Raw genomic sequence first — 14116 nt, 5'->3', positions numbered from 1 at the left:
AAGTAGAGAGGAGATACAGAAGAGATAAAATAACGTGTCCCCGAGCCAACACTTCCAAGGTGCAGTTTGCTATAATACAGGCGGCCAGGACATCAAGTACGATCAAATAAAAAAAAGTTCGTTCGCCCCACCTGCCTCCTCATTACTGGAGTCTTTGATGCATGAGTAAGCTTTTTGCAACATCTGGAGAAAACACCTGCAATACAAGCTGGTAAACAAGGGCAAGCTAGACATCAGAGAAACTGCCCAGTAACTTCAGCATTATCCTCACGCATTCCCTCCCCCTTCACCACTCCCTCCCCCTCCTCTCCTCCCACTACCTCCCTAACCCCCACCCCCTCTTTCTCTCCCCTTCACCATTCCCTTCTCCTCTCCCTTCCTCCCTAACCAACCCCCCCCTCCCTCTCTCTCTGTCCTTTCACCCCCTTCCCCCTCCCTCAACGCTCCGACATTCCATATTTGGCGGCCATTTCTGTCAAACTGAGAGAGAGAGAGAGAGATGGGCAACATTTTAACAGGATAATAATTTATGCCTGGTAATGTAACAATACGGTAATAACAATAATAATAATAATGACAATGATAATAATAATAATAATAATAATAATAATATTGAATAATAATAGTAATGATGAAGTAACAGCAGCCAGTACATGGCCTAATAACATCCTAGTATAAAAAAAAATGCTGACAAATAAACAATAAAAACAAACACACAAGCAAGTACAAACAAGGGAATCAAGGTAGCCAGTGTCCTCGAAGTGGGGACGTGGAGAGCAACCCAAACAAACAACAAAGCAAACAGGTGTGGGATCAGGTTCTTACTAGCTCTCTCACTCTCTCTCTCTCTCTCTCTCTCAATCCAAATAAACAACAAACAGGCGCGGGTTCAGGTTTTTACTGGGTGGATTTAAGGACATGCAGAAGTCATCACCTTTATTTGCATATCATAGTACCGAGATGGGTGCAAATGGCAGTGTGTGTGTGTGTGTGTGTGTGTGTGTGTGTGTGTGTGTGTGTGTGTGTGTGTGTGTGTGTGTGTGTATTATAGTAGTTACAGTTGTTTAAACGGATGAATTATACCTATCTACCTATTTATCTATCGCCAGACGCCTTAATCCCGGAAGGTAAGTACACAAACGAATCTCATCCATGCTGCTGTCCTCCGCGATCCCACTGCCCTCTCTCCCGTCCAAACATCTCACTCATATACAAACTGTGCGTATATACAACTACGTCAGGACTGAAGGTAACGGTATAGCAGTTAAAAGAATCATTCACAGACAAGCGCGTCAGATAAAGGTACCCAAATAAGCAAGGAAAAAAAAAAGAAAGGAAAAAAAAAAGTGGGTGTTGGGAGTCGGAGGGTGAGCATGAACCAGAACAAAGGGAAGGGACAGGTGGTGATGGATGAAGGGTTGGGGGGAAAGGGGGAGAGCGTAGAGAAGGATGGGTGGGGGGAAGGGGGAGAGCGTAGAGAAGGATGGGTGGGGGGAAGGGGGAGAGCGTAGAGAAGGATGGGTGGGGGGAAGGGGGAGAGCGTAGAGAAGGATGGGTGGGGGAGGCAAAAGGTGACGGTAGGGGGAGTGACGGGGAAGGGAAATGAATGATGGTGGGGAAGGGAACTGGAGGGGGTTGGAGGGAAGGGAATAGGAGGGGGAAGGAGGGAGGGGAATGGAGGGAAAGGAAAAGGAGGGGGTTGGAGGAAAGGGAATGGGATAGGGCTGGTGATGGTGGGGAGTGAGGAAGGCTTAAGGTGACGAAGAGGGAAGTGGCAGGAAGGGAACGGGAGGGGGAAGGTGGTGGCGGGGAAGGGGCTCTTAGATCGTGACGGGGAGAAGGGTTATATAGCGGTGGACTTTAGCTTTTCCATCGTCCATCTTGCATTTATCATCCCCTCCTCCTAACCCCTAAATGACTTAACCCAATTAGAGGGGAGAAACAGGTGCTAACATATGGACAGGTGGGGTAGATGGTGACGCGAGGGGAAGTAGGACAAATGGGGGTGACATCTTTTTACTTTTCTCCCCTCTCCCCCCCTTTTTTTTGTCTGCCCTCCTCACAATCACTCGGGCTGTGACTATTTTTACGGCAAGGAACAGGTGTGATGGAGGGGGCGAGGGTATGTGGTAGGAGAGGGGGGGAGGGATGGGGTTGTGGGAGAGAAGAGGGGGGACGTGGAGGGGGGAGGAGGTGGTAAGCAAATAGGGAGAGGAAAGGAGTGGGTGAGGGAGAGAGGATGGACAGGTGAGGAGGGGGTGTGGGTGCAAGAATGGAGAGGGAGTAGAGAGGATGGAGAGGAGGGGAGAGGGTGTCGGGTGAGGGTGCAAGGATGGAGAGGGAGTGGGGAGGAGAAGGAGAGGGAGGGTGAGAAACAACAAGCTCATGCCTGCTGTCACACGAGTTAGATCACTTGTCACATTGTTATCCTCGTATGTTTTGATATTTCCAATCTGCAACAACACCGTCTCTATTTTCACTCTTCCATCATCGAACCTTCAGTAAACTGGGTGATACAAAAAGCGTAAACTGTAATGCACTACGGAATTTGTACTTCAAAACCGCTGTAGCCTACTGTTATAATCTTCCTTCAAACACACTTTCAAGCACATACCAAAAAAAAAAAAAATGGTTTAGTACTGTACTCCAAAATACTGGAAAACAAATGTACGCTATCAGTAATACTTTTTAAAACAATACAACCACATACAACAAATTCCCTGACTGAAATGTAACAAAGTACTCTATGTAATACTCACCCAGAATTACTAATAAACGAATAAATAAAATGAAGAAAAGACGGACTGGGCTTTGTAAACCTGCGCCAATAAAGAATAAATATAAAGAGAATAAAGACTGGGTTGGGCTTTGTAAAACTGTGAGGTATGGCGTGTGTCCTGGGCGGCTTATGACCCCAACCCAGCACCAGAACTGTATGTAAATGATCCCCCCCATCACACACACACACACACACACTCCAGACCCTTTCTCTTATCCCCACAACCTTCCCTTCTCCCTTCCCTCCCTCCATTCGTCCCTACTCAACTATCCCCGCCCCTCCTCCCTTTCCAATCTCCTTCCTCTCTTATCTCCCCACAACCACCCCATTCCCATCCTCATCCCTCTATTAATACACTTGATCCTTCACATCTCTCTGCTTCCCTGACTTTATTCTCATTCTTTCTCCCTCTCACCCGCAACCACCCCCCACCCACGCTGCACGCCCCAAATATAGTGCTGGAGGGGGGGGGGAAGGAGGGGAGGGTTAAGGGAGGGAGTGGGAGACAGATAAGGAGGCAGGAGGAACGATGGGGAGAGTGGGAGACAGATAAGGAGGCAGGAGGAACGATGGGGAGAGTGGGACAGCTGGGGAAGGGAGGACAAGGAAAGGAAGGGAAAGAAAGGAGGGGAAGGAGATAGTTGGGAAGGGAATACAAAGGAAATGATGAGGAAACAAAAAAGGAGGGGAAGGAGAAGGAAGACAATTTGGGAAAGGGAGTACAAGAAATGAAAGGGGGAAGAGACATGTGAAGGGACAGAGACTGGGAATATAAGGGTGATGCCATAGACACTAGGTAGGGAGAGAGAGAGAGAGAGAGAGAGACAACAATGCCATACTCCTGTCATTCCTATTCCTGTGTACAACGATGTATGATATCCACTATGCCCACACTCATACAACACGTCTGTTTTTGCCGTGTTTATAAACTTTTTTCGGTCTGTTTTCGTGCTATTTTGAGGGATGGGATAATTCGGCGTGTTTACGTTTCGGCAGGTAGTGACGCTGCTCCGAGTGTGTTTGTGTGTGACTGGTGGGTGAGTAACAGGGAAAATAACGAGCGAGAGAGAGAGAGAGAGGGGGGGGGGACTAGGGAACGAAAACGGGGGTTGGGAGAAGGGAAGGGGGACAGGAACAAGTACGCGAAGAGGTAGGGGGAGCAGGAGGTGGGGAAGGGGTGAGTAAAAGAACAAGGAGGAAGACATGCAGGAGAAGGAACAGCAGTAGGGTGGGGAGAGGGGAGGGAGAAGCAAAAAAAGAGGGGAGGGGCGATGTGAAGGTAGGGGGTGTGAGTAGTGGTGGTGGAGGAAAGAAGTGGACGCCGAGAGGGAAGAGGAGAGGGCGTTGTGGGAGACAGGGAGAGAAGAAGTGTTCTGGGGGAGGTGGGGAAGGGAAGGGGATGAAGAGGGGGAAGGGAAGGGGATGAAGAGGGGGAAGGGGGAGGGGACGCTGATGGGGGTATACGTAGCAGGGGAGGGGGGGTAGGGGGTGCGGGGGGCAGACAGCGTGACCACGTGATCATCAACATCCTGCCTCTGACCTTGTACCGCCCCTCACCCCCATTCCCCCAACTCCCCGAACCTTCCCCCTCCTCAACCCTCCCCCCTCTAGTCACACAATATTACTCAAATCATTACCTGCGCCAAATTCCACCACCACGACCATCACCACCACCACTACCACCACCATCACGACCACCACCACCAGCGTCACCACCACTACTACCACCACCACCATACTGATCTCAATGGTAAACAAAATCCATTAGAGTTCAAAGTCACCATTCATCATCGTTTAGTCATCACCATTATCGTCGCCATAAATTACCGTTCATTCATCATTCGTTAAAAAGTCATCCCAGTTCAAAGTCAAAATTCATTACCATTCATTCACCATTTGTTCCTTCATCATTTATTATCGTTCAAACCCATCATTCATTATAGCTATTTTTATTATATCTATCATTCACATAACTGAACTATCAATCGATCTTTACTTCCTCATTAATCAATACTTTACATCCATTAATCCACTGTTCTTTTTTTATATTTTCTTATCATTAGTCGTGTTTATTTAGCATATTTAGGCTTTTTGAAGGACAGGGCACACCGCAGCGTAGATAGTAACCTAACCTTTTTAGCTCTTACTGACATACGTATTGGGTCAAATTGTCTAGTAGTAAGAGTAGTAGCAGTAATAATAGTAATAGTAGCAGTAATAATAATAATCATAACAATAATAATAATAAGTGAAAAATAACCTTGATAACGTTACCAGGCTTACGTAATCAGATATAATTAATTCTTCAAAATCATTCACTCACTACAGTTCCCATGAGCAAAGGAGTAGAGCTGGGGCCTTTGATCTTCGGGACGTGAATCAAAGGAGAAAGCCCCTGTTCAATTTGCAGTGTTGTGGGATATTAAGAGGCTGTTTTAAAGGGGAGAGAGAGAGTCAAATTTTCCCTCTCAGAAATAACAAATAACTCACTCCTTACCATATGCATTCCACCTTGAAGCCACATTCTTGCTGGCTTGGCAACTTCCTAAAACCCCTTCCTCAGCGATTTATCATGCCTAATTAACCTTATAATCCTCCTCTCGGTGATTTATCTTGCCTAATATACTTTAATCCTCTAATATGTTACTGATGTACATTATGCCGATTTATATACTGAAAACAAAAATATTCATCCCAGTGAAGTGCTCATTTTTACTAATAATCACTCTTTGCTATACTAGCTCAAAAATAACTAACAATCTTCCATCACTGTGCATTTTTAACTTAACTACATCACAATCTAACTAAAACTCAATCATTTGTAATTTAACTATCACTATTCCTCTAACAATCTCTTCATTCATCTAACACAATTCTTTGTAAAGTGAACATCACATTTCCAATTATTACATTCTTATCATTCACTCTAAGTTGATCACTAATCATCTAACACTTAATCTATGTTTAACTAACACATTTCTCAGTCAGTATTTTATCTTTAAACATCAATTCCAATTAGCACATTCTCATCACTCACTTTTAACCAGATCATTATTCCAGCAAAAACTCTCACCATTCATTTTTAATTTAACTTATTATTCATCTAACACAATCCATTTGGCTTAACACTTTTTATTCATTAGTTTAAATTCAACTGTCAAAACAAACTAGCGCATTCTACTGTAATCATTCGCCTTCAATTTAACCAGATCACTATCACAGCTAAAACTCCATCAACAGGCAAGCAGATATCCCCGCAAAAAAACATTACCTCCCAACTACGCAGCAGTATCGTCCACGCCAAACCTTCCTAAATCACAAGCACTTTACATAAACACCAGGCTTAAAGGGGTAACTGACCCAAGTGCCTCTGCTTTCATACCGACACCAATAGGCAAAAAATATGAGTGGGATTGGGAGGGGGTATTTAAGCGGGGATAAACACAGTAATATATAAAGGTGAGTCGGAATATCATTTTTACCATATCCGCACCAAGGTCAGTGCGGTCACACACACACACACACACACACACACACACACACACACACACACACTCTCTCTCTCTGCTCTCACAAAACCTCCCCCCCCTCTCTCTCTCTCTCTCTCTCTCTCTCTCTCTCTCTCTCACACACACACACACACACACACACACTGCTCTCTCACAAAACCTCCCTCCCCCCCTCTCTCTCTCTCTCTCACACACACACACACACACACACACACACACACACGAAGTTCCGTATGCTATCGGTCAATAATAGGCTTTGTTTTAACGCGCTGTTTTTCACAAAGATTAGTCCACTTCCACTTATTTCCGTCCACAGCCTTTGTAATTATTAAGGTGACACTAACGTAAGAGCTCTGTATAACCCTACCGTCATAATTTCATACATTATTACGTCATTTCCGTATCATTTCCGGCGTTTCACTGTTCTTTATAAGCTTGTATTTTATCGGTCTTGAATAAGCACACTATTATTATTATTTTTTACAGAAGATAAACACAGGAAGGAAAAGCACATAATAATCCATGCACCAGATTACAGGCGTCCTCCACTCAAAATAATCTTCGTCTAGCAAGCTTTGTCTAAAAAATATGTACACCATATGTTTTCCTGCTCTAATGATCAGTATTTATGGCTCTCACATCCTCCTAAACCAACTTTTCTGTTTGCTTTTTCACCCATGAAGACCGAGGACTTTCCTGTCTCTCTCTATTCCACTAGTCACATAAATTCTCCTACCACCTATGATGCCCCACTCCCGAACTCCACACCTACAGTAGTTCTGAGTCTACCCGTCCTTCCACCCCCCCCCTCTCTCTCTCACACACACAGACACAACCACAGATCAATTCCCTACCTAGTTCTCGGGCTGTCTCTCAAACACCCACATAGCCTACTTGCTTAGTCTGCCACCAAGCACGGCACTTTGGGTTCTCATTCCCTCCTCCTTCCAATTACCTTACACTCACGTGCTGTGCATTCTGCAATAATTATCCGCCTCACACACACACTCCCGCCTACCTCTAATAATTCGTCTCTTTCTCGCTCTCCCTCTCCTGCCAAGCACCCAATGGCCTTAAAATAACTTAGGTGCTGACTACCAGCCTTTGTATGTCTGCTATGCGACGTCTGGCCCTCAAGGCATGTGGTGAGGTTGACCTTTAAAGTTTATTCCGAGTTTCTGTACAACACTTTCCTTTGCCACGCAATTTCTTTTAATTACGTTACCGCCTGACAATTTTACCCATATTTGCAAAGACCACAGCTTTATTATTATTATTATTATTATATTATTCCCTATTAAATTAATGACATGTCTATTTGTCAATTTAAAAAAATAAATCAAAGTAAAAATTTCTTGCTGCTCAGTTCATATTAATCTAAAAAAGAAAAATAAGCTCAGTGACTTTCATTTATTCCCTACTATATAGGTTTTCTGTGCAACACTCTATTTAGCCTAACCTTTCCAACCCCCTGACATTTTTTACTGCTATTGCCAAACTTTTATTTCACTTTCAAGCGTCTCTTCTCCGAATGGGACCAGCAAGAATTTATAACAAAAATCCAAACAGCAGCTAATAAAGATCTGAATAACATTACTTCATAAAAAAAAAAGTAACGCTAATTGAAATTTAGCAGCAGTCGTCACTCCCCCTAAAAATAACCCTTAAACCCTTATATCAACAGAACAAAACCCTCAATTCTTAGTGTGAGTAAATAGCAGCGTTCCCACAGCAGCCGCAGCAAATCAATACCTCTAGCTTTCAACCCTCTGACCGCTAGCATTTCTCCTCTAAATTTATTTGATGCTAAAGTTAACAGTATGGAAGGGGGTTGTTTAGTGCATGTAATCTCTGGGGCTTTGGATTTTTCGGCTTAAACAGGTCAGCATCCTCTACTTCCGTCTACACTACACTCCAAGCACATTAGTATCACACCTGTTTCCATCCATCCTTATTTTTATGAATGGAGGACACCTGTAATCTGGTGGATGGATTATTTTTTTATGCAATGCTTTTCTTTCCTCTGCTCTTGTATAAAAAAAAAAAAAAAATACATTGTCCGGATAGGAAACACTTTTTAAAATGAAAAGATGGAACCATAGTCCAGACGCCTGCAAGACTGTTCCCTCCAAAAAATTAAATCGAGACAAATTCCAGAGCCGTTCATTTCAAGATGTCTGGACACGGTGCTTTTACGACTGGCTGGATGTCGTAGGCGTGTTCACAGTACATCCCACAGGTGTATTCTGGGACCTACTGAGCTTTGTCTGTATCCAAGGTCTATACTGTATATGACGCTCCTCCAATCTGACAACACAACCGAGATGAAAGGAGTTAGGTCTCTCGAAGATGAACAGGGGAAGGAAAAACTAAATTAAAAAAAAAAAAAAACACGACTACAATAAGAATAAAATCGCCAAATCACTTCACAAGACTTACACTACTACCACTCACACGCTATAAATATTTCAGGTCACTTCTTACACAACTTATTACGTCACTCGTATTTCCCAGCAACGAAGCTACGGTCACCAAGGCACGTTACCGTTAACAATGCTCCCCTTACTCTTTCAAAACAACACTTACCCTTTTAATGCTTATAATATCGTTCCAAAGTTTCCCTTTCTATGCTAGTTACGGTCGTACTGTTGGTGATTTTGGAGGTTTCGTTGGTCCTTCTCCTTAGTGATTTAATCTGCTAGAGACACATCAATACCCTCTTAAATGTTACTGATGTAAACTCTATCGATACTACAACATACAGCATATAACCAACAGTGATGCTATACCTTAATACCCAATCGACAAAATGATGCTATAACGTGATACCCAAATCGATAAAATGATGCTATACCGTAATACCCAAAATAAATCGACACAATGATGCTATATCGTAATACCCAAAATAAATGGACAAAATTATGCTATACCGTAATAACCACAGTAAACCTACACAACTGATAAACCATAATATCCACAATAAATCGCTTAGGAGGCGCAACGACACCTCTTATGGCACACAAAATACAACCCTACCTCTTCCATCAATACCGATAATATTCCCACGTTACACTTTCCACTTCAACAATGACTACACACGCAACCTACTCTCTCTCTCTCTCTAATCCGGCGGCAATCCCTAACCCCTTTCAGCCCAGTTGATGGCCAAGTGTAGTCAGGCTGGAGGGTTGATTTGACGGTACTCTGTTCACTTCAACTTGGCCTAAAATTTCCACTTCAGCTTAAATGCTGAGCTGTAGCATGATATCAATGCTAGAATATGGTGCTAGTCACGAGGAGGTGCTATGGGAAGGATGTAGATCTGTTGCACTGTCTTATTCTGCCACTGAGCTTCGTGAAAAAAGCTACAAAGGGACGAAAATCTGGGCCAAGCATAAGTGAATCAGTAACCAAGGATACTCACTCCTACCTCATACCTAAGCCCCATAAGGTTTACACAATCACAACAATATTTATGTTGTGGGATTTCCGTCTGAAAACAAATTTGTGAGAAATGGGGTAAGGATGATGCTTATGATGCCGCAGGTCAGGGTCCCATCTCGCGTGGGTGGAAAATGGGGTTACATTAAAGTGGATGAAAGATGTGTGTTTCCTTTACGTGTTTTTGTTTCCATTAGGGTTATGAAAGTAAAGACAGTTTCCTCGCCTTCTATACTGGTGGGAAGCGATATTACAGTGATGACAAAGACGACCATGATGAGGACAAAGGCAGGCAAACAGCAAATGTACATGATGATGATGAGTCAATTTCCTTCCCCTAATATTACTGTGAGGTAGGGTGAACACTGACAGGTAACTTTAGCACCTCATGTACTGATGGAAAATACGGTTATGATAATGAGTTTCCGATCTCATGCAATAATGGATTACTGAATGAGGTACAGAAGCTGCACGTCTGTATGACCGTAGATGGATGATGAAAGCAAACCTGTTTCCATTCTATATAAATAAGAAACAAAACGATGTTGATGATGTTGATATTTTTGTTGATAATGTTAATGATAAATAACGACGATGATTTCCGGTCTCCCTTCGTCTGTAAAATGGGAAAATAATGGCAACGGTGAGCGAGGATGATGTATCAGTATCCCACTCCATATTACCATCAGTGTGAAACAGGATAACGATGAGGGTGACAAGTGTGAGTGAGGATGATGTGTCCCCTCTGCGTCCCGTTATAGCCGCGACGAGGGAGGTAGGTAGGGAGGGAGGCAGGTAAGCCGGCCAACACCTGAGTGAAGTAATTAGAGACAAAGGAAGGCCAGGCAACTCCCAACCCATCACTCGCAGATGTGAATTATTTTCTTTTCCCCTCAACTAAGTAACCAGGGCGCTCTCAGGCAAGGAGTAGGGGGAAGAGGGAGCACGGACCCCCGTCTGACGCAAGTGAAAGCTGAAATAGACAGCAACAGGAGGCAAGGGAGGAAAAAAAGGCTCCATACCAACGAGCGGCAACACTGACACACGGAGGACATACGCAACAGTCGCTCTTGCCAACCTTCACGTTATTTACAAACTCCGCACACCCTCACTCTACACATTCCAAAACCAACCCAAATCATTCAAAACTATCCCCCATGCAAGCTTCGGGCATGAAGAAAGGGATTTTGTAAAGTTTAAAGGATGTGAGAGTAAATTTCCCCATGCGTCATCCCCCAAGCGTCAAAGGCGTAAGCGACTATGCATGAGACGGGGCTTGAACTTTCATTTATTGTCTCCACTAACCTCCACCCCCGCGTTCCACTAAATAAACCACATTATTCCCATTTATCATTCCATTATCCATCCTCAATCTCCACTTATTCAGCATCACCACAACCTCTCCCCATTCCACTCTCGGTACATACATTCCTCATTCCACTCTCGGTACATACATTCCTATTTATCTATCATTCTGTTCCCCCATTCCCTAAATTGATTACATATCCACCTTTAAACAAGCCATACTCTACAAAAAACAGCATCTCAAATATAACGCTGCGAGCTTTTAATCACCATCCTATCAAAAACAATGACACTGGCTTTATTAATACGCGTGGGTCCATAACTCATTTAATAAGCCTTACCCAATTTATCAGGACATAAATAGGAGAATGAGTTTGAAGATTCTTTTTATGCATCTGAGTACCAATTAATCACACTTACCTACAGTTATATTTCAATTTCGTGAACTAATTTTAATGGCAAATCTTTTTGACCCTTCAACCCTACAGCATCACTTTATTCACTTCCTTTTACCATATGATTTTACTTATAGTTTGGGCAAGCATCCAAGAAGGGATGGAGATGAAGGCTTTATTTAACCCCTCCAGTTCTAGAAGTCAATCCTAAGCTGAATAGAACTGTTTAGATTTAAGAATAAAATACGTCCTCAGCTTGAAGTGACTCGTGAGCGTGGTTGAGTAAAGATGGCCGCCGTACTCCCGCACTCACACTCACCTCACACTGCACCCCCGCCTCTGCTACTCCTCCCGTCCTCTCACACTGCTATAATTTATCACACAATTAAAGTTTCACGGATGTAGGTTGCGCGCACGGGGACACCACCCTCACCTCACCACGGCCACGAGAAGACTGAAGGACTAAACTCCCTGTAACCAACTCACCAAGCACACGCACGCACGAACACACATGGGTACGTCACCAGCTGCCGAAATTTACCATCCCCGAATTATCCACGCCCTAAAAATAAACAAAAAACGAGGCGAAAAAGTTTGTAAACAATGTAAACACGGCCGGGAGACGTGACAGATGAGGGTAAAAATACAAATATCGAGACGGTTTGAGAAATGGGGTTTAAATGGCGGGAGTGTCGGCAACACCCTTAAGAAATGGACGAACTGGCTACCACCTTTGCTTTGCCCGGGTAAAAAAGAATAAGAAAAAGAAAAAAAAAATCCCAAGACCTTGTAACCCCTGTTCTGCCTCCCCCTCTGCCACCCTGCCCGCCATAATCCCACCTGTTTATCAATCTCTCTCGCCATCCCATTTGAATTTGGATTTCGTGCGGGATGATGCTTTTTTTTTCTTTCTTTTTTCCTGGCGTCAATTCTTTCCCGCGTGAATGCTGACTTGTCGGTAACCTCATGTGGGTGTTCCGGGCTTCACATGTCCGACGTAGCGAGGTTGTCGTGAGGTTGTGAGGGGGTTGGGGGGAGGGGAGACAGAAGGAATATGTGAGGTGATTGGGGAGGGGAGGGGGAGGGGAAGTGTTAGGGGGGAATGTGAGGGGGTTGGGGAGGGAAGGGGGGATAGGGGGTGTGAAGGGGTTGAGGGGGGAAGGAGAGGGGGAATGTGTGATCAACTCTCCCCACTCCCCCTGCCGTCTCACCCTCTCCCCCATTACTCCACTCCCTTTTCCTCCCCCCTTTCATTACCTCTCCACTGCCTTTCCTGAAACCTCTGTCTTTCTCCCACCCTCTCCTTCCCTCCTCACCACCCACTTTATCCCCCCTTCCCTCCACCCCCTCCTTCCCTTCCCCGTTTCCTCCTCCCTCTCCCATATCCTCCTCTCCTACCTCTTCACTATGAGACCTATAAACTGAATAAAATCAAAGCAAAAAATAAAATCAAAATTATCATCGTACACAGGAGGCTAACCTTCAAAGTTACAATAACCTTTAAAGGCCAAGAAGTCAAACTAAACTTGCTTGAGGGTACAGAATAAAACAGCCGTAGCACACCTTCCTAGGCGATTTGTTTTGCATATGACACTTAAGCATTTCCTTGTATTTAGTTTATATCATTTTATCAGTAAAATTCATGGGGATACTGAGGGGCAGAGTACAAAATAAGTCGCAATGGAAGAGGTGTTAAGAACGATCCTTATATACCACTCCGAGCTCATGAAATCGTATGGAGGTGGCAGGAATACAAACCTCCATCGTACTGAAGAGGTTAAACTGTTCTGTTATTGTTCTTCATCTGTTCTCGCTTTGTTCATTTTTGGCTTCTTTGAGTCCTTTTATTTCCTACTTTGTTTTTTATTGTTCATGTTCTCCTTATTTTCGTATGTTCTCCATACTCTTCTCTCATTTCCTTCATTTTTGGTCTTTGTTCTTTCTTGTCATTACCTTTCTCCGCATTTTACGTACACACACACACACACGCCACCTGGTTCCATTCACTCCCCCGCCTATAAAAATGGATTCCTCCCCTTTCCCAGTCAACTCTTTCCCTCATAAATTCACCCACATTTACCCAACCCACCCAAAAACTACTTACATTTTATATATTCCCTCCAACATTCAATTGCTTCCTCTCGTCCCTCCAGACCTGCTTAATCTTTTCTTCCTCACTCCAAACATTCAATATTTTCATTCTTCCAAAAATCAACTTAGTAGTAGTAGTACCAGTAGGAGTATTAGTGGTGGTGGTGGAGGTAGTAGTAATACTAGTAACAATAAAACAATAACAACAGTAATATCGGTAATAATAATAATAATAATAATAATAATAATAATAACTCACTCTAAGAAATAATCGAATTACAATTTCCCTGTAAATCACTCACACTTTCCTCCTTACCACTTAACATTTGACTCTCCATTCCCTCCAAACCTGTTCAAGTTCTTCCTTCTCTCTCCCCGCACCAATTCTTCCTCCTTTTCCTCCAGTTTCCTCAAATAGATCGCCAAACTTGGAAATATTCCCACCAGAATCATTCAAACTTTCCCCTTTCCCTTTCATAACTTCCTCCATTCCCTCCAAACCTGCTCCAGCTCTTCCTCCTTTCCCTCCAAATAATATTCCTTTCCTCCTCTCCTCCCAAAACCACTTAACCACTTCTCCCTCTAAAAAACACCTT

General features: G+C 43.7%; 1 protein-coding gene across 7 annotated transcripts in view; it reads right to left on the bottom strand.

The window, feature by feature from the left end:
* The window catches only part of CtBP (C-terminal binding protein), a 77726-nt gene extending 65860 nt beyond the window's left edge, over positions 1-11866 (bottom strand). For 5 of the 7 annotated variants that reach the window (XM_080274721.1, XM_080274718.1, XM_080274724.1 and 2 more), the window contains exon 1: positions 11749-11866. The gene's annotated coding sequence lies outside the window, so the exon portion shown is untranslated. The remainder of the gene's footprint in view (positions 1-11748) is intronic. The other 2 variants (XM_080274722.1, XM_080274719.1) reach the window with 1 other exon arrangement.
* Positions 11867-14116: the final 2250 nt, after the last annotated feature.

The sequence above is a fragment of the Coenobita brevimanus genome, chromosome 59 (assembly GCF_032717465.1).
Source record: "Coenobita brevimanus isolate Jiangsu-jjx chromosome 59, ASM3271746v2, whole genome shotgun sequence".
In the NCBI taxonomy this organism is placed as follows: domain Eukaryota; kingdom Metazoa; phylum Arthropoda; class Malacostraca; order Decapoda; family Coenobitidae; genus Coenobita; species Coenobita brevimanus.
This window is presented reverse-complemented; position numbering and strand designations above follow the sequence as displayed.